General features: G+C 47.2%; 1 protein-coding gene across 6 annotated transcripts in view; it reads right to left on the bottom strand.

The window, feature by feature from the left end:
• Positions 1-26107, bottom strand: part of RPTOR (regulatory associated protein of MTOR complex 1) — a 415958-nt gene that overhangs the window by 275689 nt on the left and 114162 nt on the right. The window contains exon 1 of one of the 6 annotated variants that reach the window (XM_063718337.1): positions 19233-19250. The exons of the other annotated variants lie outside the window; for them this stretch is intronic. The gene's annotated coding sequence lies outside the window, so the exon portion shown is untranslated. Of the gene's footprint in view, positions 1-19232; positions 19251-26107 lie in introns of those variants that run through there. 6 annotated transcript variants of the gene reach the window in all.

The following is a 26107-nucleotide window of genomic DNA, read 5'->3' as shown; positions in this document are numbered from 1 at the left end:
AGCCTTACTCTGAAGCGCAGGTGCTCAGGAATCACATAGCTCGGTGAGGGGCTGGACCACTCATCCTCTCACAAAGCTGATTTTGTAAAAGTCAAGCAAGTACCTCTTCATATTTAGTGCAGTGCTTGAGACACCGGCCTCGTCAGAAAAGAGCCTTTCCTTCCAGCCTTCCCAGGAAGAGCACTTTCTAAGAGATGGATACGCTGCTGAGAACTCTGAATTATGCAGTACGAAGTGTTTCAAGAGAGAATACCAATGAGTCCCGAAAGGTAAATACTGTAAATTTACCTTTCTCTTCATTCGTGGGGAAGAAACACAGCTTTGTCATGAGGGTAGAACCGCACTAGACAGTGACGCACTTAAGTCTCAGTTTTCTAATCTGTGAACTGGGAACAATGGTTGTGTCTACTTCAAAGGAGTTGTTACGCATCCTGGCTAACACGGTGAAACCCCATCTCTACTACAAATACAAAAAATTAGCCAGGCGTGGTGGCGGGCGCCTGTTGTCCCAGCTACTCGGGAGGGTGAGGCAGGAGAATGGCATGAACCCGGGAGACAGAGCTTGTAGTGAGCCGAGATCGCGCCACCGCACTCCAGCCTGGGCGACAGAGCAATACCTCAACTCACTTATAATAAAAACAATGCAGATGCAAATTAAAACTACACCGAGAACATTTCTCATCTCCCAGACTGCACGCACTGGCATACACTGAAAATGCAACAAGCGACCCTGAATGAGGCATGACTCCAAATGAGGGGCTATTCCGAATGAGGCGCTCTCCTATGTTGCTGAGGGGAATGTAAAAGGGTACAAAATCCTGAGGTAGGAAGGGAATTTGACAATAACTAGAAAAAAACTACATACACATTTTTCCACCCAGCGATACTATAAATTTACCTTGAAGATACAGCCTTAATACAAAATACATCTGAACAAGGTTATACAATGCGGTATTATCTGTAATTGCAAAACGTTACAATGTTAAGACGTCCACTGAATAAATGCTGGCACTCACATAATGAAGTGCCATACAGCTCTCAAAAAAGGAAGAGAAGGTCCCTAGAAACTGACATGGAGTGATTTCCAGGACACGCTGTGTAGTAGGAAAAAGCAGAGTGCAGAGGAGCATGCCTAGTACACTATCTTGCCATGTAAGAGCAGCATAGAAGAAAATAAACATGGCCGGGCGTGGTGGCTCACACCTGTAATCCCAGCACTTTGGGAGGCCGAGGTGGGTGGATCATGAGGTCAGGAGATCAAGACCATCCTGGCTAACACGGTGAAACCCCATCTCTACTAAAAATACAAAAAATTAGCCAGGCGTGGTGGTGGGCACCTGTAGTCCCAGCTACTCGGGAGGCTGAGGCAGGAGAATGGCGTGAACCCGGGAGGCGGAGCTTGCAGTGAGCTGAGATCATGCCACTGCAACTCCAGCCTGGGCGGCAGAGCGAGACTATGTCTCAAAAATAAAAATAAAAATAAACATAAACATGTATCTCCTTATTTAAAAAAAAAAAAGAAAGACAAGATATGCCTGAAAGTAATGAAACACAAGGCAGCCTGGAAACAGGATTGGGGAGATGACATGAGTCTAGCTTTACACAGTTTTGACTTGTGGAACCACATTAATAACTTACATACTCATAAAGTAAGAAATAAGCAAGGATAACAGAGCCCTAAAACGGAATAGAATACAAACTAAACCCATGAACTTGAGTACAGAGCAAATAACAGCCCTGAACAGAGGGGACAAAGCCCACCCAAATAACTCTGACCATGGCACCTACACCTGACTCCACCCCTCAGTCCACAGGCAGCAAATAACTGGGAACAGATACTGCATTCATGTGAGAAAGTTTGTTTCCAATGGTACGAGATGGCAATTCTGAATTTACTTCCTGTGTATTGTGGCCCCAGGCAACTGAGCAGTATGTTGAGGATGAGGGAGTCAACGCCGGTGAGCACTCCAGGAGCCCACATCTTGGCTTCTAAGTCCCATTCTGTAGAAAGGGAAGCAGGGCTCCCGGAAACGTGGCTGATGCCAGGACCTGGGTCATGGGGTGGAACATGAGGTTGTGCCTGAAAGCAAGGAATTGTTCAAAAATGAAGAGAACACATAAAAAAACACATGTACAGGAGTGAGCTTGGAGGGTGGCAGCCAAATCAGGGACAACTGGAGCATCAAAATAAACAATGACAGCAGCAGAGGATTTATGGGATAAAATAAGAATTTATTTTAGAATGATATAAAGCAATGAATGAAGAAATGAATGGGGGCGAAGAGAAGAAAAACATACAATCAGAAAATCAGCATTTGGCAACTATCACAATCATAACTGATGTGGGCAAGAATTATCCATGGGTGCAAAACCAGCACAAGGAACAGGGTAGGCACAGAGCCAGAGTCCTTATTACTTACAAAGGGAAAACAACTCCACAGTGGAGAAATGTGGGGACGCCATCTTAATCGAGGTCAAAATGAGTATGGCCAATCACGGGACAAAATGCCATCAGCACCTCCGATGGCACCTGAGGAAGCCCCAGTATCACTTCTGCAGCCCTCCTGCCACAGATGCTTGCGGGAGGAGACAGGAGGAAAACGCAAACTGAGGATTAGAACTGAACTGGCCTGCGTCCTTCAAAAATATCCAGACTGAGAAAGCAACGCTGAGGAGGATGAAGTGCCATCAAAAAGCCATGTGCAGTCCGGGGTCGGCTCCCAGGCCAGTGTGGAGGCTGCCACAGACAGAGCTGAAACAACTGGCAATGTGTGACTAAGAAATGAAGTTGATCAGCTGAGCGCCTGGCTGGCGCCTGTAATCCCAGCACTCTAGGAGGCCAGGGCAGGAGGACAGCTTGTGGCCAGGAGCTCAAGGCCGGCCTGGGCAACACGGTGAAACCCCATCTCTACAAAAAATAAATAAATTAGCTGGGCGTAGTGGTACGTGCCTGTGGTCCCAGCTACTCAGGAGGCTGAGGCAGGAGAATCACCTGAGCCCAGGAGTTCAAGGCTGCAGTGAGCTATGATGGATCACACCACTGCACTCCAGCCTGGGGAACACAGCAAGATGCTATTTTTCTTTCTTTTTTTTTAAGAAAAAAAAGGAAACAACTTAGAACATAGGACTGAATCAATGTTATATTTCCTATTTTTGATAAATGTACTGTGGTTATGTAAGAGAACGTCCTTGTCCTCAAACTCTATAGACTCAAGTATTCATCCAAAATCATTAAGTCAGCAGGGCCACACTCTCTCTGGAGGCCCTGGGGGCAAATCCATTCCGGCCTCTTCCAGCTTCTGGTGGCCGTGGGCATGCCTTGGTGTTCCTTGGCCTGTGGCCATATCACTCCCAGCTCTGCCTCAGTCTTCACACGGTCTTCTCTTCTGTCTGACTCAAAGCTCCTCTGCTTCTCGCTCATAAGGACACCTGTGATTACATCTAGAGCTCACTCAAATAATCCAAGATAAGCTCTCCCTCTCAACAGCCTTGACCTGGCTGGGTGCAGTGGCTCACGCTTGTAATCCAGCACTTTGGGAGGCTGAGGCGGGCAAATGGCTTGAGTCCAGGAGTTCAAGACCAGCCTGAGTTACATAGGGAGACCCCTGACTTTACAAAAAAATTTAACAATTAGCTTGGTGTGGTGGTGCAGGTCTGTAGTTCTAGATACTTGGGAGGCTGAGGTGGGAGGATAGCTTGAGCCCAAGAGGTTGAGGCTGCAGCGACCCATGACTGCACCACTGTACTCCAGCCTGGATGACAGAGAGAGACTGCTTCCGGGGGGAAAAAAAAACCTAATCACATCTTTCACCACATGAGGTAATATTCACAGGTTCCAGAAAATACGATGTGGCTAATCTTTTGGGGGGCCAACGGACAGCCTGCTACATCATTTTAAAGAACTGATAAGATTATGTCACATCAAATACAGGAAGATTCCATATCATTTACCAATATTCTAATACACCGAGAGAATATTTAGACAATTCATTCTTCCTCAGTGTTCATGACAGGAGAGATTGTAACTACGTTTATTATCTAATTTTTCAGCCAAATATTTAAGAATCAAATGAAATTCAACCTCGTGAAGGTGTAAGAGAACTAGAAATGTTGAATCACACACACAGAATTGGTCCTCGATACCGCACCACCGGCCTTCCCTACACTCCCCAAAGCGCTCGAGAACTCGCCCACAGCACGAGGTGCCCCTGAACTGTCACCTGCCAGGGACAGCGGCGGCGTGAGGAATGCACACAGCACACGCGCACTCTAGCAGGGCAGCGTGAGGACGGAACGAGAGCCGCAGCCCCCAACTTTCTGCCGTGAGGCCCGGACAGCACCAGTGTTTCCACAACTCAGGCACTCTGCTCTTTATTTAGTTTCAGATGACTCTTAAAGATGCTCTTTTCCTAGGAGTTATCGATCTGAATAAAAAAATAAAGCGAGACACTCCACTGCCAGCATTTGGAGGTGGTGTTTTGCTGACTGACACTAACTGGCCTCCGCAGAACACGTGGCAGGTGCTATAGAGAAGATGCCAAACCAACCCCTCCCTCCACGAGCCTGGACTCCAGTGCGCCAGGCCCCTCACCTCTGACAAACCCATGCACGCCTCGAAGCCCCGTCCTGAGTGGCTGTCTCCACTGTACTGACAATGAGCCTCACGGGCTCCCTCTCCTCTGCCGCCTGTGTGTTTGCTGTTGTCTCCTGGTGAAAACCAAATGCCAGCTGAACACGAAGGCCACATTTCAAAGCCCATCTGCTGGGTCTAGAGAGGGTCCACGTAACCTGTTCACGGACGAGCCCAGCACATACGTGCGACGCGGGATTTTATACGCGGATCTTTGCCTCGGCACGCAGGGCCACTTGCGAAGGAGCTGTATTTCTCTTCTGTCACTAACTAAATCCCCTCAGATGCAGCATACAAGATGCAATACGTCACTCATTGGCTGATCTAACAATTTATCCAACAAATACTGGGGGAGCCCTGAGTATTTTCTAGGCATGGTTCTGAGTTTTTGTCTGTTTGTTTGTTTGTTTGTTGAGACAGAGTCTCACTCTGTTGCCCAGGCTGGAGTGCAGTGGCTCGATCTTGGCTCACTGCAACCTCTGCCACCTGGGTTCAAGCGATTCTCCTGCCTCACTCTCCCGAGTAGCTGGAATTACAGGCACCTGCCACTGCACCCAGCTAATGTTGTATTTTTAGTAAAGATGGGGTTTCACCATCTTGGCCAGGCTGGTCTTGAACTCCTGGCCTCACGATCCACCTGCCTGGGACTCCCAAAGTGCTGGGATTACAGGTGTGAGCCACCGTGCCCTGCTGATTCTAAGTATTTTAACAAACCCCCTTCAGAGGCACAGCACCATCATCCTGTCATTCTGTTCTAGGATTCCAGTTAGAACGGAATAAATCAGCAAGAAAGAAAGGGGGTTCTAGACTTGAGATAGGGGCTGAGGTGAGACAATGAACAGGGAGTCTGAGGTGCAGGGCTGGAGTTCTGGTGAGAAGATGTGCCCGGAGGAGGAAAGCAGGAGCCTGGCAGCCCGAGGTCCTGCAAGGAGGAGCCAGCAGGCTGAGGAGGGCAAGAGGAAAAACAAGTAACTGTGACCCACTTGGGGGTCTTGGCCCTGACCGAGAACTGGAGGTTCCTCTCCAGGACAGGGACCATGGGGGCTCCCTCCCTCTCTCTGGACTCTGGGGGAGGTCTTCCTCTCCAGGACAGGGACCATGGGGCTCCCTCCCCTTCTCTGGGCTCTGGGGAACTGTGGAGAGGACACCTCATCCAGCCTGGGAGTGGAATTGTTAACCCTGCCTCTTGAGATGCTGGAAGAATTGGGAAGAAGAGAAAGCAGAAAAAGGAAGGCTGTGTAACTGACGAGATCTGGGCATACTTGAGGCAGAACTTTGAATGACAACAGCTAAACTGAGCTTCAAATAAATATATAAATATTAATTCTGAAGACACTTCAACTCCTTACAGCTATAAACTATTTATGGTTTACTTTTTCACAACCTGCCTTTTTCAAAACAGGATTTAAGTTAGTAAATAAGTTATTCTCAGAATAATAAACATTTAAAGTTTGCAGGCTCAAAAAATAAGCTAAGAGAAACAAAAAGGGAGGAAAAAAATGACAGAAATTCTTAAGTTTAAATGCATTCAAATGGGTCTGTAAAGGCATCTTACTATTCCTGAGCTGAGTAAAAAGGAAACGAAAACTTAGAGTAACATGATTAACCACCACCCACCAAAAATCTTTTCTATGAGGTGAGGAATGAGGAGAACATGGCTGTGTGGAAGGCTCTTTCCTCCCGCCCTGTGCTCAGCAGCGGTGAGCCCGAGTCAGCCGACTGCCCTCCAGGAAGTGAGCCGAGCCGTCAGTTCACAAAAGACCTGCCTTTCTTTTTTTCTTTTTGGAGACAGGAGTCTTACTCTGTCACCCAGGCTGGAGTGCAGTGGCGCAATCTTGGCTCTCTGCAACCTCCACCTCCGGGGTTCAGGCCATTCTCTGCAACTTCCGCCTCATGAGTTCAGGCAATTCTCCTGCCTCAGCCTCCCGAGTAGCTGGGATTACAGGTGTGAGCCACTGCACCCGGCAGAGACCTGCCTTTCATCCAGAGGAAAGAAAGGGGACAAGAAGTAATCAATAACGGACAGTGTGAATAATCAGAAGAAGCAGAGGCCACTTCTTGTAAGAGCGAGAGAAATGCCCTGGAAGAGAAACGAAGCCACTGTTGGAATAAAACTATCACAAACATCGCCCCCACCCCACGCAGCAGTGAAAGCCACTGGCTTGTCGGGCATGGAGAGCAGAGGGCTGCGATGACACACACAGACAGAGAGCATCTCTGGAGGGCCCCAATCCACGCACAGTGAGGAGTCACTGAACCGGAAAGATCGCAAGTGACTCAACGACACGATACTGCAATCCCAGGGCACCGCTCATTCCACCTTCTTCATGCATTATTTAAAAACCCAAGAACCAAAAAACAACTGCACAATCTGAAGTTAGAAAACGTGAATGAGTGACTGTCTATTCTGAGTCAGGCGTTGCTTTGGCTCAAGTATAAACAGGCAGAGCCACTGCTTTCCTTTCTTAATTTTTATCTTGAAATAATTTTAGATATTCAGCAATGTTGCAAAGCTAGTACACATAGCCTTAACCCAACATCCCCGACCATTAGGTCTTACCTAACAATAGTATAATTAACGAGACCAGAAACTCATTTGTACAATACTATTTGTTTGTTTTCTGTAGAGAAAGGGTTTTGCCACATTGCCCAGGCTGGTCTCAAACTCCTGGGCTCAAGCCATCTGCCTGCCTCAGCCTCCCAAACTGCTGGGATTATAGGCATGAGCCACCACACCTAACCTGTGGTTGTCCCTGTCTACAGGACCCTAAATTTCCCCTGCTGATTCTTCTTCCTTTCACCATCCACCCATATGTCAAAAGGTCCTTCTCCTTCCTTTTTGTCTTTTTCTCCTGCAAACTTGTACCTATAGTTTTCTGTCAACTACCTACAGCCCAAGGTGGACAGGGCCTTGTGGTAGTGGGGAGATGGAGAACATCAGGAATTCCATGTTGGGCTGGGTGTTACCTCTTTTTACCATTTTCAAGTTGGAGTATATTGTGTCTTTCACACTGAGGACATGGCTTTTACAAAGTTTACTTTTCTCCTTCTTGTTCTTCTACATTATTCTGGAGGAAATACTTTGGAGATAGGAACCTAAGACACAACCATTTCATCAGCTACCTGGAAGTCCCCATCCCTTATTTTCTAGAAGACTAGAGACCAGTGAGCAATACTGATATCAATCCTGCTACCGCGATCATCGCAACAACACATCATACAGTTGAAGACAATGATGGAGCAGGAATCATATCCTGTGAAAGAATAAAGGAGTAGATATCTTTCTTGGGGTTTATTTTGTTATTCTTTTGTAAGGTAGAAAGGATTAAGGATTTAGGAACAGTTTCCAAAGAAAATGACATCAACGGCAAGACTTGATGCATGAATAGAATTTAACAAGTAGAGGAAGAGAAAACTACCCAGCAAAAGCCTGAAAAGGTGGAACACACTGAAATGTCAGCAGTCAGGCTGGAGTCTGGTGAGAGGGAAGGTGGGAGGTGAGGCTGGAGTCTAGTGGGAGGGAAGATGGGAGGTGAGGCTGGAGTCTGGTGGGAGGTGAGGCTGGAGTCTGGTGGGAGAGAAAGTGGGAGGTGAGGCTGTGGTAGAGAGCAGGGACCAAATCAAGAGCAATTTTTCCTCCCAGGTAAAGAGTTTAGACTTTGTACTGGGGCCAACAAAAAGCTGTTAAAATGCTTTAAGCAGGCCAAAATCCCTCTCAAATGAAACTTAGAATGTCTCCAGAGTGGAGAGTAAGTGCCAAGTTGAGGAATTACTGTTCAGTCTTTGGGTTACACTTTCTTTACTGCACTTCAAAGACATGGAGAAGAGTTATGACAGCTGAAGAGCACAGAACTGAAGCATAGAATTGTGTCTCTCAGAGCACACTGTCAAAGGCAAACGTTAACATGGCAGTTAAGAAAGGGGTATATTCACTGCTAAAAATGAGAAAATGATTATTTTCTTATCACAATAAGAGCTCATCACAATAAACAACCAAAAGAACAACACGGCATAATGCAACAGCGTGCCCCTGAGAGCAGCCCTCCCGCCCTCCCAGGTCCACTGGCACGAGGCAGTACCTGCTCAGGAGGGGGGAAACGAAGTCCCTCACCTTTCTATATGTTTGGGTTTCCAGGATCTAACTGAAACTTATTATTAAAATAAAGCTCTCCCCCACACAGGTGACCTTATGTCAGATGAGGTGGCACTAGGTAAATGCCACCAGTCTGCAAATCAGGACGGCTGGTCCCGCTCTGCCCTGGCTAGTGATGAGCCCTGCACCTCCCTGACTCTGTTCTCCATGAGATACACAGGGACAGAGCCTGAGGCCACTGAGGCCTGCCCAGTTCTACTGCAGTGGGGGCCGCAGTTCAGCCACCATGCAGGCTTCCAGGCCTGGAGAAGCAGCCACCCTGCTACTTTACTTTTGGTTGCAGTTAATTAGCTAATGCTCCACCTCAAAATCCAACTGTATGCAGTATTCCAACCCCGCAGACCCTCCAGATGCTGGCACACCCAGTCCAGCCTCACTCACTGCAGAGACAGGGCACTGCACAGGAGCTGGTGCTGCCTCATCTGCCCTCAGGTGTCAATTCCAAGATGACCCACAGCGCTGATGTCCAGAGGTCCCGGGGGCCCTGATGCCTGGTGCTGGCTACCCTGGAACAGAAGAGCTGCTGGTTTCTTGACACGCTGGCCATTTTGTTTCTTTTGATACTATTTCCGAACTGTCATTTAAATCAATAGCCAGGGGTGACTCCATCTACACAGTGATTCACTTCCCTCAGAAACTTTTACATTTAATCAAATCCCATTCGCCATTCATCTTTACTTAACCACTTCTAACCCACTGGAACTTTCCATATCGATAAAGCAGTAGTAGGACATTACCATTTTGCATAAACATGACAAATTCCTTTGCCTCACACTAAGCAAAGGCTTGCTGACCTATCAATTTCCAGAATTACCTTCAATTCTTAGTAAACAAAACTATCCACCTAATGTGTATAATAATTTATCACACTTGATACTAGACACTCAGCTACATTTTCTATTTCTTTCAGAATTGTCTAGCTGTACACCTTTCAGATTTTGTGATTTAGTGAAATTCACACTCTCAAAAGTATTTCATCATACCTCTTAATTTTAAGAGCAGGCTCTTGAAGAAACAAGCAAGGAAATCACATCTGCGGTAATAAAAAGACCACAAGCAGAAAATGTCCAGCAATGTGGTGGATTCAGGCTCCAGGTTCCTCTCACTAACAAGTGAAAATGCTTGGAGGTGGGGGGCAGACGAGCAGGCAGGGGCACGTTATGAAATTCACGGATGTGCTGGTGTGAGAGCAGTGAAGCTGGGGCCCAGCCTGGTGAGCAGAGCAGCCAGGTTTCACGGGCCGTAGCCCATGAACTGGAGTGGGGCGTTGCAGTCATGAGCGGCCTGAGGGGCAGGAGGCAACGCCTAAGGCCCGTGCTGGTGTGGTGTCCGAGGGAGGGCATCCCTCCAGAAGAGTGGCCGTGCAGAGGGCTGCAGACCCAGAGCAAGGTTTACCCGAAAGTAAACCCACCCCACCGGGGCACTGCAAGGTAAATTTTCTGCCCCTCAGCCTAGTAATAAGTAGAGAGGAGGGATGGCTGGCCTTGACCCAGGTGTGATAGAAAACCTCAGACTGTCAGGACCTGTAAGTGCTTGATAGAAGCAAACTTCATAATCCTAAAAGAAGCCAACTTCATCCCAAGCTTCAAAGATTTCACATACTTCAATTTCAAAGAAAAATAACTGTCAAAATTTAAAAGGACATTAGGAAACAGGCACCATGACGAACAGCCAACAAAAACTGTAGCTGAATCAGATACAAAAAGACTTCAGATATCCAAATCAGAAATAAATAACTACACAGAATTTGTAAGAAAAAAACAACTTAAAATGAAAATGGAAAGGCTTCAAAACAGACTGGACATAGCTGAACAAAGAATCTGCGAACTGAGAATCATCCTAAATCTCCAACACTCACAGCTTCTCACAGTGTGTCTCCTGTCTTTCTGAAGCCAGGGGTGACTGAGTCCTAGTTGGAAGCAATTGGTCACCTGAGTATTCCTCCACGTCAGGACGATTCATTTCCACATTCTTAGTGTATATTTGATCATATCCCAAGATGGGTGGTATTGTCATTTACAAAAGTGTCTTGATCTTGTTAGACCTTATGTTGAGAAGTTTTTTTTTTTGTTTTTTTTTTTTTTGAGACAGAGTTTCGCTCTGTTGCCCAGGCTGGAGTGCAGTGGCGCTATCTCGGCTCACTGAAAGCTTCGCCTCCCGGGTTCACGCCATTCTCCTGCCTCAGCCTCCCAGGTAGCTGGGACTACAGGTGCCGGCCACCAATTTAGAACCAATTCAGAAGGATTACAGAAAACTCCAAAGCAAATGCATTCTCTTCTGGGCGTGGTGGCGAGATTTTAGCTAACCTCAGGTAGAAAAGGTAGGCGCATCAGCCAGGATGGCGCCTATGCCAGAGGCTGCTTGTTTTCCCCAGTATCCACCCCACCCTTCCCTAACTAGAATCCCCAGTTCTTTATTTGCGCACAGGCTCACCCAGATATTTTCCAACCTCCCAGTGAAAGTGCTAAGTGTAACTTTTAAGAAACATCCTTAAAGGAAAACAGTGGGGTCTTCTTCCCTACTTCTTCTTTCCGGAAAGGTGAAATGTACAAAGGGTTTTCATGTTCACGAAAAAAAACTATGCATGTACTTCAAAAAACATTTTGCCCCCAAAATAAACTTATACTAACTTGTTCCATAACATGTGTAAACAGGATCTAGTTTGAGACAATAAGGATAAGATATCAGTTTGAAAGGAGCCCTTATCAGAGCAACACAAATTCTGCTAAAATTGAAGCAAGAACAAACATCAAATTTATAATGAACCTTGGGTGAGAGAATGGTGAAATCATTGGTGCTTTACAAAAAGTTGATGGGGGCAATGCACCAAAGAAATCAGTAGTTTGCAAGTGGACAATTAATTTTAAGGAGGGCCAAGATGATGCTGAAGATGAAACTCTCAGTGGTAGACCAACCACACCAATTTGCAAGGCAAGACTTCATCTAGTTCATGCCCTAAGTGAAGAGGACTGACAATTAACAACACAAACAACAGCCAGTATCACAGACATCTCCATCGCGCTTACACAATTCTGATTGAACAATTACAGTTGAGCAAACTTTCCATTTGATGGGTGCCAACGCTGCACCCAGATGAGCTGCAGACCAGAGCAGAGCTTTAGACAGAAATCTCAAACAAATGGGGTCAAGACCCTGAAGCATTTCTTTGAAGAACTGAAACAAGAAATGAAACACAACTTTACCAGCACGATCCTGAAGACAAAGCACAATCAAAGCACCGGCTACCAAGAAGAAGTGGCTCCATCAAAGCAAGAGCAATCCGGATGACAGCGAAGGTCACGGCAACCGCTCTTTGAGATGCTCAAGGCATTTTGCTTGTTGGCTTTCTGGAGGCCAAACAACGATGACCAGCTGCTTGTTATGAGTGTTTGAGAAAGCCAAAGCTTGAGCAGAAAAATGCCCAGGAAAGTGTCACCAGGGAGCCCCCTCCACCTCCACAGTGACAACAGTGCTCCTGCTCGTTCCTTGCATCCAAAACAAGCATCCAACAACGGGAACTTTGTGACAGTTTTCATGGGAAATAGTCATTAAAATCTGCCTTACAGTCCTGATTTGGCTCCTTCTGACTTTTTTGTTTCCTAATCTTTAAAAAATTTTTATAGGAAATGTATTTTTCCTTCTGTTAATAATGTAAAAAGAGCGCTGGGCACGGTGGCTCAAACCTATAATCCCAGCACTTTGAGGAGGCCAATCACCTGAGGTCAGGAATTTGAGACCAATCTGGCCAACATGGTGAAACCGCATCTCTACTAAAAATACAAAAATTGGCCAAGCGTGGTGGCACATGCCTATAATCCCAGCTACGTGGGAGGCTGAGGCACGAGAATCGCTTGAACCCAGGAGGTGGAGGTTGCAGTGAGCCAAGATTGCACCACTGCACTCCAGCCTAGGTGACAGAATGAGATTCTGTCTCAAAAAATAAAATAATGTAAAAAGACTGTATAGACACAGTTAAACTCCTAGAACTCTCCGTTCTTTAGGGACAGATTAAATGGGTGGTACAGTCATTTACAAAAGTGTCTTGATCTTGTTAGACCTTATGTTGAGAAGTTTGTTTGTTTTTTGAGACAGAGTCTCGCTCTGTCGCCCAGGCTGGAGTGCAGTGACGCGATCTCATCTCACTGAAAGCTTCGCCTCCTGGGTTCACGCCATTCTTCTGCCTCAGCCTCCAAAGTAGCTGGGACTACAGGCGCCTGCCACCACGCCCAGCTAATTTTTTCTATTTTTAGTAGAGACGGGGTTTCACCATGTTAGCCAAGATGGTCTTGATCTCCTGGTTTCGCGATCTGCCCGCCTCGGCCTCCCAAAGTGCTGGCATTACTACAGGCGTGAGCCACCGTGCCTGGCTGAGAAGTTTGTATTTTTTTATTTTTTATCTTTTAATTCTGTTTTTGCATGAACTTTTTGAAGTCCCCTCATATACGCAATGGCTGGAGCTTGAGCAGCCATCTTGGACAATGAGGTAACCATTTAAAAAAAAAAAAAAAAAAAGAATCTTTGCACAGCAAAGTCAACATAGAAGGAGCCCGACGCCTTGCTATGCTGGAGCACTGAACAGCCTTGGAATGACTACTTCTAGGGAATCTTAATGTGAGTGAACAAACTCTAATTTGAGTTACACAATTGTTATTTCCTCTCCCCTGTAACTCTCAGCCAAACCTAATCTTTATAGGGTGAGCATAAAGAGATCTCAACCTGACCTTCACAGAGGAAGTATCCAGGGCCACTCTTCCTCTCCAGTATCTGAGTCAGAACACTTCGTAATATAGTATCTGCTCAAAAACTTACCTTGTGATATTAGCCCTTTCTTTAAAATAAAGATAAATCAACCTACTAATCATTGTATTTTAAAAAGAAGCAATAGATTCAATGTACAATGGAAATAGCTGTTGGAACCTAGCCAGGGACATTTAATGCTACAACAGCTACTTGGAAATTAAGCCTCCAGTTATGTATTAAACAATGACAATAATTGCCTCCTTCAAAAATTCCACGGTCATCTTTGTGCGCAAAGAACACCATGCACACCACAATCCTTTTCCCCTACTGGTTACACTTATTTCAAAACTGAGAAGGCGATTCTACTGCCAAATGGAATGACTAATGACCGGAAGACCATAGGTCAGCCTAGAAAGAAAATGAAGGCTGCAGACGGCGTGCCTGGAGAAGTGTGCTCACTTCTCCAGTAAGCCCCAGGTTCCCTCACAACTATGCAAAGCTGCTTCTCTTACCATTATTTGAAGGATTTTTGAAAGTATCCCCCTTGTAATATGAGTGGACGCCCTTCCCCAGCAGACTTCTTTAAGTTCTTTTTTAAAGGAATGCTAATCTAATGAAAATCATTACAAAAACATGACTTGTGCCTGCAGTATTCTACTCAGCACTATTGATGCAGAGGGCAAATAGACACATCAAATGTCAAGAGCAGGAGGAAAGAAACCAATAATTAGAGAGTGTTCTGGCAAGAGGAGAGAAGAACCCAATAATTAGAGAGTGTTTTGATTTAACCGAGATGCTTCAGCAGGAACACACTCTCTCTCTCACATGCACGCCCATAAATTTGATTATCAGGAACATTGGCGCTTCCTACTGTGCCGAGCCTGGAGGAAAGGCCATTGGCTGCCGGGCAGCACAAGGACGAACAGCACAGGCTGCAGAGGGCACTAAAGGCCAGGAGGGGCCCGTGGAGCAACACGTCAGAGACAGTGAGCCCAGAGGAAGCAGGATGTGACTTGGACTCTGAGAAATGAAAGAAAAAGAAGAGAAATTCAGGACACAGCAAAACAGAAGAGGAAATACTGGGCCACACTCCAGGGCCCACGCTCTCCCCAGGGCCAGGTGCTTTAGGGTAGCTCAATATGGGGGCAACCGACCTCCATGATCACTGACCCCGGCGAGGATAAGTTCCAGTGTGCAACCCAGCTCCACCATGGACAGGGCAACAAGGACGTGTGCTCCCCTAGGACCAGGGAGAATCCGTTCCCCTGACCGAGGAGACCCTTGTGGCTACCGGGGAGGGTTTATGCTTAAGAGTAATCAGAAATGAATGTGGGGGGAGTTGGGGGGCTGATTATCAAGGGTCCCACAAATTCAACAACTACCGTTTGTCGTCTACAGGCAAACGCCAGGTGCTGCTACACTACACATCTATTGTATACCAGAGCTGAATGCGTGTGTGGATTGCGGATGACCACCTGGCAAGGAGCTGGAGATACATCTGTTACCAAACGGATTACAATTCCTGGCCTCCTACAACTCACAGTCAAGTGGGGAAGAGACCCTAAACACAATAAATACAAAAACTGCACAGTGTGTGAGAGGTAGTGAGTGCCATCAAAAAAATAGGGTACAAATAGAAAAAGACGAAGCAGTGGGCAGGCATTATGTCAAAATCGAGTGCTGACAGCAATGCTCTGGATGGATAAAAGGCTTAGAAAAGGTCAGAAACAGAAAACTCTAATGGCAACAGTGGCATGACAGTGAGGCTTAAGTATAAAGACTGAGAATTAGAACAAGGAGTGGGAATGGAGAGGGAAGGCGCAAATTCCCGACACTGACAAGGGACGGGTAGGACCTGGTGACTAAGTGGATTGTGATAAAAAGAAGAGGGACAATTTGAAGGTGATGTTCTCCGTATTATGGTCGGAAATGAGACAGTTGTGACAAGAAATTGGCTTAAGGTCAAACCTTACAGTGAACAAGAAACCAAGAAACCCGGAGTCCGGTCTGGAGTCGATTTCACTGAGCAAGTCACTTTCTCTGTCCCAGCCTCACCACCTTATCTTTCAGATGAGGGTAATGGTTTTAAATTATTATTCAGATCTCTCGTACATCTAAAGCTTCCAATTTTAGGATGAATTCCACTTAGACAAGACAAATCTAAAGATACCTGAGTGATGTTGTGGACTGTTTCAAATACACAATTTGAGCAAAGACAGAGGCCAGGCCTCAAGAGGCATTCAGAAATCAAACATGAAAGTGACGAATGAAGAACAAAAAAGATGAATTATTTGAATAAGTATCAGGAAAAAAAGGAAGGGAAGAGGAAAGAGAGATGATCCACAGAGGGGAAGAGCTCCTGGTGCAGAAGATTGACCCTCCATGGAGAGGTCTGGGGGTCACCAGGGCGCAGGGGAGAAACATAACAAGACGTTTTAAGAATGAACTACTGGGCCAGGCGCAGTGGCTCATGCCTGTAATCCAGCACTTTAGGAGGCAGAGGCAGGCAGATCACCTGAGGTCGGGGGTTCGAGAACAGCCTGACCAACATGGAGAAACCCCGTCTCTATTAAAAATACAAAATTAGCCAGGCGTGGTGGCGCACGCCTGTAATCCCAGCTACCCAGGAGGCTGAGGCAGGAGAATCGCTTGAACCCAGGAGGCGGAGGTTGCAGCGAGCCGAGATTGCGCCACTGCACTCCAGCCTGGGTGACAAGAGTGAAACTCCGTCTCAAAAAAAAAAAAAAAGAATGAATTACTGTATGCAACAGGGATGAGGTTCAGGGAAGTTCCCCAGAAACCACTGGTGCTATTAACACAGCGAGGGCAGCACTCCGGGTGTTCTGTGACTTACAGAATCTGTGCAAGGGCAAGAGAAGCAGAATCTGGACCCAGCTTTCAGGGAAGGCAGAAGGCCGGGACCAGTGGCCTGTGCAGCAGCTGGGAAATGCCCCCTACCCAAATTCCCACGCCCTAGAAAGCCCCAGAAGCCCCCAGCCCCTGGCTGCTCCTGCTGGGCCAGCAGAACGGGTAGGTCCCACCACCTCCCTCGGTGCACACTCAGGGCAGCCTGGCCTCCGGCAAGCGTGTCCCTGAGCAAAGCCCTGGCTGCGGGGGCACCTGGCTCTCTAGCCTCTGTGGTGTGAGAAGCACCCGGGAGGCAGCAGACCCACAGCACTGCCACAGCTACTAAAGCTCTTTCTTTCATTGATATTCAACTCGTCCTTTACAGAATACTGGACAGAATAAAATTTGACCTTTAAAACAGTTGTTCTTCTCTGAAATCATGGAAACAACATTCTCACGCTCAAACCCAAATGTGGACAAGCCGCTGTCCTGAGACTAAACTCCAGCAGGACCCACTCTGCCTGTGATCCCTGGGGCAGCCGCTCTGCTGAACAAAAGGTTTCTAACAATAAACAATGAGGAATAGTGACTGCCAGGTAGCTGGACAGAAAAGAGGAGATCCCTGCGACGCAAGTGACCTAAAGAGCTGGTTTTCACTTGTAAAAGCATAGGCATATGGTGGAGGCGTGTAAACATGGGAGACGGGGGTGTCATCTTTTCTGACAATGATGATTGTTTTATTTTGCTGTCTGCTTGTGAGGAGGTCCTTTCTCCAGAAGCCTGGAAGAATGGCCACAGACGACTCTCGGAAAACAAGTGCATGCTGAGGGGACAGGGCGCGAAGACCTCCTGCTGCCACCTATCAAAGGCCTTTCTGCAAAGATTACAAGCCTGCTCTATGACCTCAAGTAATACTTAGAACCCAGGCCTGCCAGCCTAGGAACATAATGAAAATTATCTAACTCTGTACTTTATAAAGGATAGTAATGAGTAAAAATGGATGGAGATGGAAGAACCTTGGAGATTATCAGGCAACCTCAGTAGCCACCCTCCTTGACAAGTTGAAAGCAAAATAACTCAATAGGATAAAGTTTGTCTAGTGGAGGCCCAACCTGCCTCTCCGCTACCCCTCAGGCCTGCTACACTAAGGGAAATGTGATAACTGTTTACTGCTACGGTATCTGAAACCTGCACTGAAGAACAGGGCAGGTTAGATGCCCGCACCTGAAACCAGACATTTTCTCCATGCAGTTTCCATGTCATCTGTTTGCATTAAACCCCCTGTGGTTCCAGAATCCCATCTGAAGGTCGTTCTGCCCACAGCATTTTTGTTGTTGACAAAATGGCAGACCCTTGTGGATTTTCCCACTAAAATGATTTCACAAAAAGGTTAACTTGTTTCTAAATGCCAGGCTGCCGGTGGGAACCAAATGAATGAAAAGCAATCACCTGACTGGTTTTATGTGCATTATCACAATCACAATTACACTACTCATTTCACTGAAAATCTTTCAAATCACCTCTGCAGGCTTAAGTCCAAACTGCAATTAGTATAAAGCACATGAAGGAGCCTCCATATTTGTCCCATGAAACCACAAAGAATATTAACATTCTCTCCCATGTGTCAACAACTTGTTATCTTGGTCCCAAGAGACTCAGCTAAACAAAGGTCATGGGTACGAAGGGCTTACTATTTGCTATGACTTTCACTAACATCTTTAAAATGGGAAGATAAATTATGCAACTTTATTAACTCTGGGCATCTTAAGTCAAAATAGTCAAGAAAAATAAACTTTGAAAGTGGGATGAGTAGAAAAAAGAGCAACTCACGATGCACTTTGTCAGCAAGGAAGGTGATCAAGTCCTTATCCCGTATCCACTCAAACACCTATTCCTTATTCCAGTAGGAACAAATGCAGAGTCCAGCCTGCTCCTCTGGCTTCCACTGGAATGTCTGCTCACACTTCGCCCACCTGGCCCAGCCCTGGTCTCCCTTCACTCCCAGCTCAGACATCACCAACTCTATGGCACTTCCCCCGGCTGTCCCCCTCCAGCCTCTCCAAGACCCGTCTAACTCTTCCAATGCGGTATGGACTCACTTCCCTGCCTCCCTGGGGGGGGGGCAACAAGCTGTACTGGAAAGATCAACATGCACCGGGGCAGGGATCCAGCAGAATCTACCATCAGCACTGGCACGCTGGGAAAGGGACGTGGAGACGGGAACGCCTTCCTCCCAGGGTTATTGGGAAAATCCAGGCCCTGATGAATCAGTGTCCTAACCATATAGAATGCACTCAACAAGTGCCACCTACTGCATTCCTTGAGTAGACAATTCCTGGAGTGCTGTTGGCTTGACTCTAAAGCCTTCTCTGGGGATACGGTAGTGGCCCAGAAGGCTCGATCAGAGGACATGGCAGTAATTCACATGGCTTCTGGTCAAGAGAACTCGCCATCACCCTTCACAGACTGCATTCTTCCTTTCAAGGCGCTGCCTCAGTTTACCATCCACTCCTTAGGTGGGTTCTCGGACTGCTCGGCCGCCCGTCTCCCCACGAGGCTCTGCTCCACTACAGCAGGGGCAATGCTGGGCGATGCTCACAGAGGCTGAGGCACAGCGGAATCCCAACAAACATTTGCTGAATGAATGAATGAATGATGTTTATTTTCCCTATCAGACTTAGAATTCTTTGCCAGTAAGAGGTATCACTTATGTTATATCCACAGCAACTAGCAAAGTGACCCATATATGGCCAATAATCAACATTTTGCTGCGTTCAACCAAGCAGTCATTTCCATCCTTGCGCCCTTCCTACGCTCTGCCCAGGCTGTGACTGGATTCAGGGTCACTTGTCTCGGCCTCACCTATACTCACGGCAATGACCTCACTCTCCAGGTTCACCCTGAAGACAGCGGTAGCTTGTCCTAGCACTTCTTCTAGTCTCCATCTTCCGGGTCTGCAGCAGGCTTGATTGAGGGAGAGGGAACGAGAGTCTTCTTAAACTCATAGCAAGGAGAAAGAGTAGATAATAAACATAATTTATTTTGGCAAATCAACTTTGGAAAAGAATAATATTTTAGGTAATATCAAGGAGAAAGAGTAGATAATAAACATAATTTTGGCAAACCAACTTTGGAGAAGAATAATATTTTAGGTAATATCAAGGAGAAAGAGTAGATAATAAACATAATTTATTTTGGCAAACCAACTTTGGAGAAGAATAATATTTTAGGTAATATCAAGGAGAAAGAGTAGATAATAAACATAATTTATTTTGGCAAACCAACTTTGGAGAAGAGTACTATTTTAGGTAATATCAAATGGCAAGATTTTTACTATTTCATATTGAAAGGCATCGAAAGTACAGCTCTTTGAGGGACAGTCACCAAAAATAAAAGGTTTGTCCTCCCTGTTCAGCCCACAAGTCCCAGTCAAGGCATGGTAAACATTTCACAACAGACGCAGGACGCACGGGCACAGGCGGACAGGACCAAGAGATACTCAGTGGCCTCCAGGGTTACAAGACAAACAAGACTTCCTTCATCTTTCCGATAAAGATCTTCCAAGAGTTCTTCATACTTTATATCATTTCTAAAGAAAAATTTTGGGGGGGCCGGGCGCAGTGGCTCACATCTGTAATCCCAGCACTGTGGGAGGCCAAAGTGGGCGGATCACGAGGTCAGGAGATCGAGACCATCCTGGCTAACACGGTGAAACCCCGTCTCTACTAAAAATACAAAAAAATTAGCCGGGGGTGGTGGCGGGCACCTATAGTCCCAGCTACTCGGGAGGCTGAGGTAGGAGAATGGCGTGAACTTGGGAGGCGGAGGTTGCAGTGAGCCGAGATCATGCCACTGCACTCCAGCCTGGGTGACAGAGCAAGACTCTGTCAGGAAAGGAAAGGAAAGGGAAAAGGGAAAGGAAAAGGAAAAGGAAAGGAAAGGACACGAAAAGAAAAGAAAAGAAAATTTTCTCAAGAAGAAAACGAGCAGCGTGGTTAGGATGCCTCCCTCCCTCCTCTCCAGGAAACTCAGGTCTTTGATGTGTAACAACCGGCAAACCACCTAATTAGGATAATGGGGAGGAAGCCCAGTAAAAACCAGAGACAGCAGGTGGGAGGAGCCACCGCACCCTCAGTTGACAACAGCAAAAACGGGTAAAGTTCTTGCCCAAAGATCTCAGTGATTTCCTTTCAAATATTTTAATTGACAGATTAAAAAGAGGGAAGAAAGGAGGGAGAAAGGGGTGGGGAGAATACAGAGGACAGAAGCAGGAGAAAAAGATCTCTGCAGCTCAGGGAGAAAAAAGCCAAAACATTTTTGTTCCTTTTGAGGAGTAATGCAGATTAAAACTCTATCAACATAAATTGTTTATATAAACATAAAATTTATAAAAGTATATTTCACTTTGTAAGAAAAAATCCAACTCCTTCTGAAGAAAATAAACACTATAAATTTATCTCCGGCACTTTAGAGTTAACAATCCACATTGTAATAAATGGCCCATCTCCTAATCAAGCAAACTCCCAACAGCCATGATTCATTCCTTTGGAGACTCGGACTCCCTTCTCGTTCACATCCCTTCATTAACCAACACTTCCCAAGCCTGCCAAGGTCAAGGATTCTGAGTGCTACTAAGTGCTTCTTAGGAGACCAGAAGGGACGGAGGAGGAGGTGGAAGGAGAGGCAGGAGGAGAAAAGGGGGAAGACTGGGGGGAAGAAGAGAAGAAGGAAAGGAGGGAAGAGCAAGCACTGAAAGGGAAAGGAGGAGAAGGAGAAGGGGGCAGGCGCAGGGAAGGCGAGGAGGAGGCTGCAGGATGGGACGCCATCGAGGAGGAGAGGGTGAAGCAGCAGCAGCAGCTTCAGTGGGAGGGGGAACACCCTAGCACCTGAAGCAGAGAATCAATACTGAGTGTAAGAATTATTTTCTCAGGATTGCTTCTGTTACTTAGGGAACAAAAATAAACACAGCTAAATGCATTTGTGCTGGGCATTAAAGAAGAAATCGTATTTTTAATCATTAAGAAAGAATAGGAAGCCTCACAGCACATTTCAGGAGTCTGGAAGCCCAGCCCCCGTGGGAAAGCAGACCTTCCAGGGAACAGGGCGCTCCACAGCCGAGACGGTTTGCACGTGAGAGCCCTCTGCCCTAAGTCATAAACACTCCACCACCCAAGTCCCTCCCAGACGCAGCCCTGGAGGAGGGCTGCATTTTGCTCCAACAGAAGTGAGTGACTCCTCCAAGGTTTCTGTCTCAGCCACCACAGGGTCAAGAGCAAATGCCCACACGGCTGTCACGGGGAAGATGCAGAGCAGTGGGAGCCTGAGGACCCAGATCCTTGTGAGATGAGCCTCAGAACAAACACCCAGCGGAGGACGCTTCCGTGCCAAAGCAGGGCAGGCCAGCCCATCACGCGCACACACCTGCTTGCACACATGCACGCGCGCAGACGCACAGAACCACTCTCAAGAAAAGCAGAGGAAGGCACAAGGCTCAATCAGGACAGGGTGAGCTCAGGAAGACAGAGGGGGCTGTGATTGGGGAGGGGCTCAGAGGGGGTTTCAAAGGCAAAGTCACATTCCATTTCTTAAGCCCAGTAATGGGTAAAAGCAGTTCACTCTATTATTTTCCACACGGTAAATAGATCCACGTGCACACTCCATAATAAGCACAAACATAAGCACAGGCTGCCTTCACTCCCTGCCATTCAGGAACGTGGACTGTTTGAGGGGAAATAATGTCAATATCTCACCTAAGAATTCATTCAAAGACAACCAAATACCTCCCGGCTCACTGATGCCTATGCTTCCATGTCTCCAGAGTGCTGGAGGAAACTGTAAATAAGATTCCTCTGCAGATTGCCTGGCTTTGCAAAGAAAGAGATGATTTTTGTCATTTTTGTCAATTTAGAGTGGCTTGCAAAATGTAACTGGAAACATAACAACCACCCAATGACCTGCAATCCCACACACTCAAGAGGAATGAAAATATATGGTCCACACAAGACTTGCACCCCAACACTCATGGCAGCTTTATCCCTAAAAGCCAGTCACTGGAAACAGGCATGGCGTGAACCTGTGGGAGAGGGGAGGGTGAATGCACCCTGCACGGATGTGCAGACTCTGGGGCACCCAGCAATGAGCTGCCGCCCGGACGAGTCTCAGAAGGCTCAACCTGAGTGAACGAGGCCCAACGCAAAAGCAAAAGAATACATCACGTGTGGTCACTGTAGAAAAAAGTAAAAAATAAGTGAGGCCACCTGGGCAAGATTATGACAGGGAGAAAAGGCTGGCAAGGCTGATTCCACCTCCCTCCTAACCTCACAGGCGGCTGCCCTCACCCGCTCCCGGATGCAGGCACAGCTAACCATGGGAGGAATTTAGTTTGCAGTTGAACTTTAAAGCAAGGATGATAACAGTCCCTCCCTAAAACTGGTCCCCTCCTGGTTCAGGGACTGAAACCACCTTTGTAAGACTATGAAAGGCCATGAGATTAGGATTCTGTGAGGGGCCTGAATTCTGCTAAGATGTAGATGTCACTAATGATACCCAGCCATCATCCCTAGCTTGCCTTTCTGTAATTCCTTGCTGCTCGGGAGTCGTGGCCAGAGGTTATAAAATTTGCGACTTCCCCAATTGGTCCTGTAGAAAACAGCACATTACAAAACCTAAGATTGGTCTCTTGAGATATTTTTCAGAGTTTTGCATTCTGGCAACCAACTGACCCCACCTGGACCCATCCTGTGGCCCCACGCAGAGGCAGACTCAGCGCAGAAGACCATTTTCCCCACCCCATGACTTCACCCCCCAACCAATCAGCTGCACCCACTCCCTAGCCCCTGCCCACCAAATTATCCATAAAAACCCTAGTCTCTGAGTTCTCAGAGGGGCTGATTTGAGTAATAACAAAACTTCCGTCCTTCCACTTGCAAGGCTTTGAGTTAAATTCTTTCTTTACTACAATACTGCAGCCTCCGTGAATTGGTTTTGTCTGTGCAGCAGACAAGACAAACTCATCCGGGAGTTCCATGGGTAAAACTAGCCTCTGGTGATACGAGGCAGAAGGCGGCTGGCCTCGGCCAGGAGAAACTGACTGGAAAGGGGGCTGAGGGAGCTTTCTGGGGAGTGGAAATGTTCTCCATCTTGCTTTGAGTGTGATTAAGCAGGAGGATACAACTGTCAAAACTCATCAGACTAAACACTCAAGATCTACGCATTTTACTACATATAAATAGCATCTAAAAATCGCCTGGAAAAAAGTTTTTAGAAAGGCATATGAAAAACGGGTGTTCTAAGCTTTAAGAGATTTAAAGAGACATGAAATATACAAAATGGAAAATAGAATGGCCCTTTCTGTACACCTCTAAATCTGTTGTTTTGACTGTGAATTACTGAGGCCCTGGTGTGCAGCGCAGTGAATCTCGAATGGTGCGGGGTCCAAATGCCAAGAGACTCTCGGCAACTCCGTTCATCACAGCCACTGCCTTGGAACCACTGGATAAAAAACCCATACTGGGAGAACCAGGAGGCAATAAAGAGCAACTCTCTCATGCGACATCCTAAGAACCCACTAAGAAAGGGGGCGGGGGGTGGTGGAGGATCCCTTTCCTAGCAGCAACAGAAGCTCTAAGAAGAAACTTAACAAGACGTGCATAGGAGCATCGGGGAGAGACTCTCCTACATTATCGGCGGACATAAAAAGCAGAGCAGAACAGCCCAAGAAGCGCACCACTGCCACGGCTGCAAAACACCAGGTCTCCCCAACTCATCTACAAGCTCATATCACCCCAATCAACAGCTCAACACCGTGGTGAAGGGTTGTTAGTTGGGGCCTGCTAGGAGCAAGGAGAGTCCTGGGGCTCCCGTGCAACTCCTCTGCTGAGACCTAGAGAGCTGGCCTGGCCAGAGTGGCCTCCACCTCTGCCTCTCCGGCTCTGACTCCGCAATTGTGAACTGTATCTGCCCCTCACAGCTACCCGCCTTCTGCTGAGACTTGGAATTATTCTCCTCCTCCTAACCCATCCACAATCAATACTGACATTGAGAGCAAGGCACTTCAGATCTCCACCAAATCTTAAGATTTCACCAAGTCAGCCACGCTCACACCCTAACTCAGCTCCCTCAACCCCTGCCACTTCCAATCCTGCTCCCTTGCTCAGGGGCCAGGGCCGACAGAAGATGGCAGCAGGAGAGAACCTTAAGTGGGGTGGGTCGGCAGTGAGACTTACACAAAGAAGAAAAGGAGCCCGAGAAAGATGAGCAGGCCCAAGAGGAGGAAATGCAGCAGAGGGAGAGGAAAACCCCCAAGGGCAGCTGGGCTGGGGGTGAGGGTTGGAGCTTGACCTTGACCTTGCCTTGTTTCCAGCAAGTGAGCCAGAGCCACAGGGCACTTTAGGAAGCTGACTTGCGGTGGTATGGGGGAGGCTCCTGCTGAGAGAAGGGTGGGGAGATGGGGTGGGGAACGATGGGAATGGGGGGACCAAGGGGCTGCCTGCATTGGGGACAGTGGCTGACCATCCTTCCAGCAGTCAGTTACCTGAGTGCGGCCAGCAGGGGTCACTTAGGGCTTGAGGGAAGGATGGCACCGCCTGTGTTGCCAGGCACGCATGGCCCTTGTTAGTCCCTTGCTGCCAAAGGGTAGAATATAAAGAAAAGGGGAAACGGGGCAGGGAGTGATCATGGGTGGTGAATGGGGCCCTGGGAAGACCTGCAGGAGACCATGTCACCATCAGACTCTTCCTTCCACTCTTGTCCCCAACTCTGCTCCTCAGAGTGTGACTATAATTTCTATAGAACAGATGCTACTTTTTCATAAACTCTAAGGTGCCAAAGGTTGTATGATGCATCACTGTCTTCTATGTCACTAAGGAAAAAACTGCCAATTAAACTATGACATGACACAACATTTTCTCTTTGACTGGAATTTTTATCTGATACTTAGTAAGAAGAGCTATTATCAACTTACTCAGACATGTTTCTCATTTATCATTCTTTTTTTTTTTTGAGACACAGTCTTGCTCTGCCGCCCAGGCTGGAGTGCAGTGGTGCGATCTCGGCTCACTGCAACCTCCATCTCCTAGGTTCAAGCAATTCTCCTACCTCAGCCTCCTGAGTAGCTGGGATTACAGGCGCCTGCCACCACGCCCAGCTAATTTTTGCATTTTTAGTAGAGACAGGGTTTCACCACGTTGGCCAGACTGGTCTCAAACTCCTGACCTCAGATGATCCGCCCACCTCGGCTTCCCAAAGTGCTGGGATTACAGGCATGAGCCACCATGCCCCGCCCCATTTAACATTCTTATATATACACAAGAGAAAATTACCTGCAGGCCGGGCACGGTGGTTCATGCTCGAATCCCAGCACTTTGGGGGGCCAAGGCAGGAAGACTGCTTAAGCCCTGGAGTTTGAGACCAGCCTGAGCAACAGAGCAAGACCTTATCTCCACAAAAAAATTTTAAAAATTAGCCAGATGGTCTGGGCGCGGTGGCTCACGCCTGTAATCTCAGTACTTTGGGAGACCAAGGGGCGGATCACGAGGTCAAGAGATTGAGACCATTCTGGCCAACATGGTGAAACCCCATCTCTACTAAAAATACAAAAATTAGCCGAGTGTGGTGGTGCATGCCCATAGTCCCAGCTACTTGGGAGGCTGAGGTAGGAGAATTGCTTGAACCCAGGAGGCAGACGTTGCAGTGAGCCAAGATCGTGTCACTGTATCCAGCCTGGCGACAGAGAGAAA

Source organism: Pongo abelii, chromosome 19 (genome assembly GCF_028885655.2).
Source record: "Pongo abelii isolate AG06213 chromosome 19, NHGRI_mPonAbe1-v2.0_pri, whole genome shotgun sequence".
Taxonomy (NCBI): domain Eukaryota; kingdom Metazoa; phylum Chordata; class Mammalia; order Primates; family Hominidae; genus Pongo; species Pongo abelii.
Note: the sequence above shows the minus strand (reverse complement) of the source record. Positions and strands in the feature narration are given on the sequence as shown.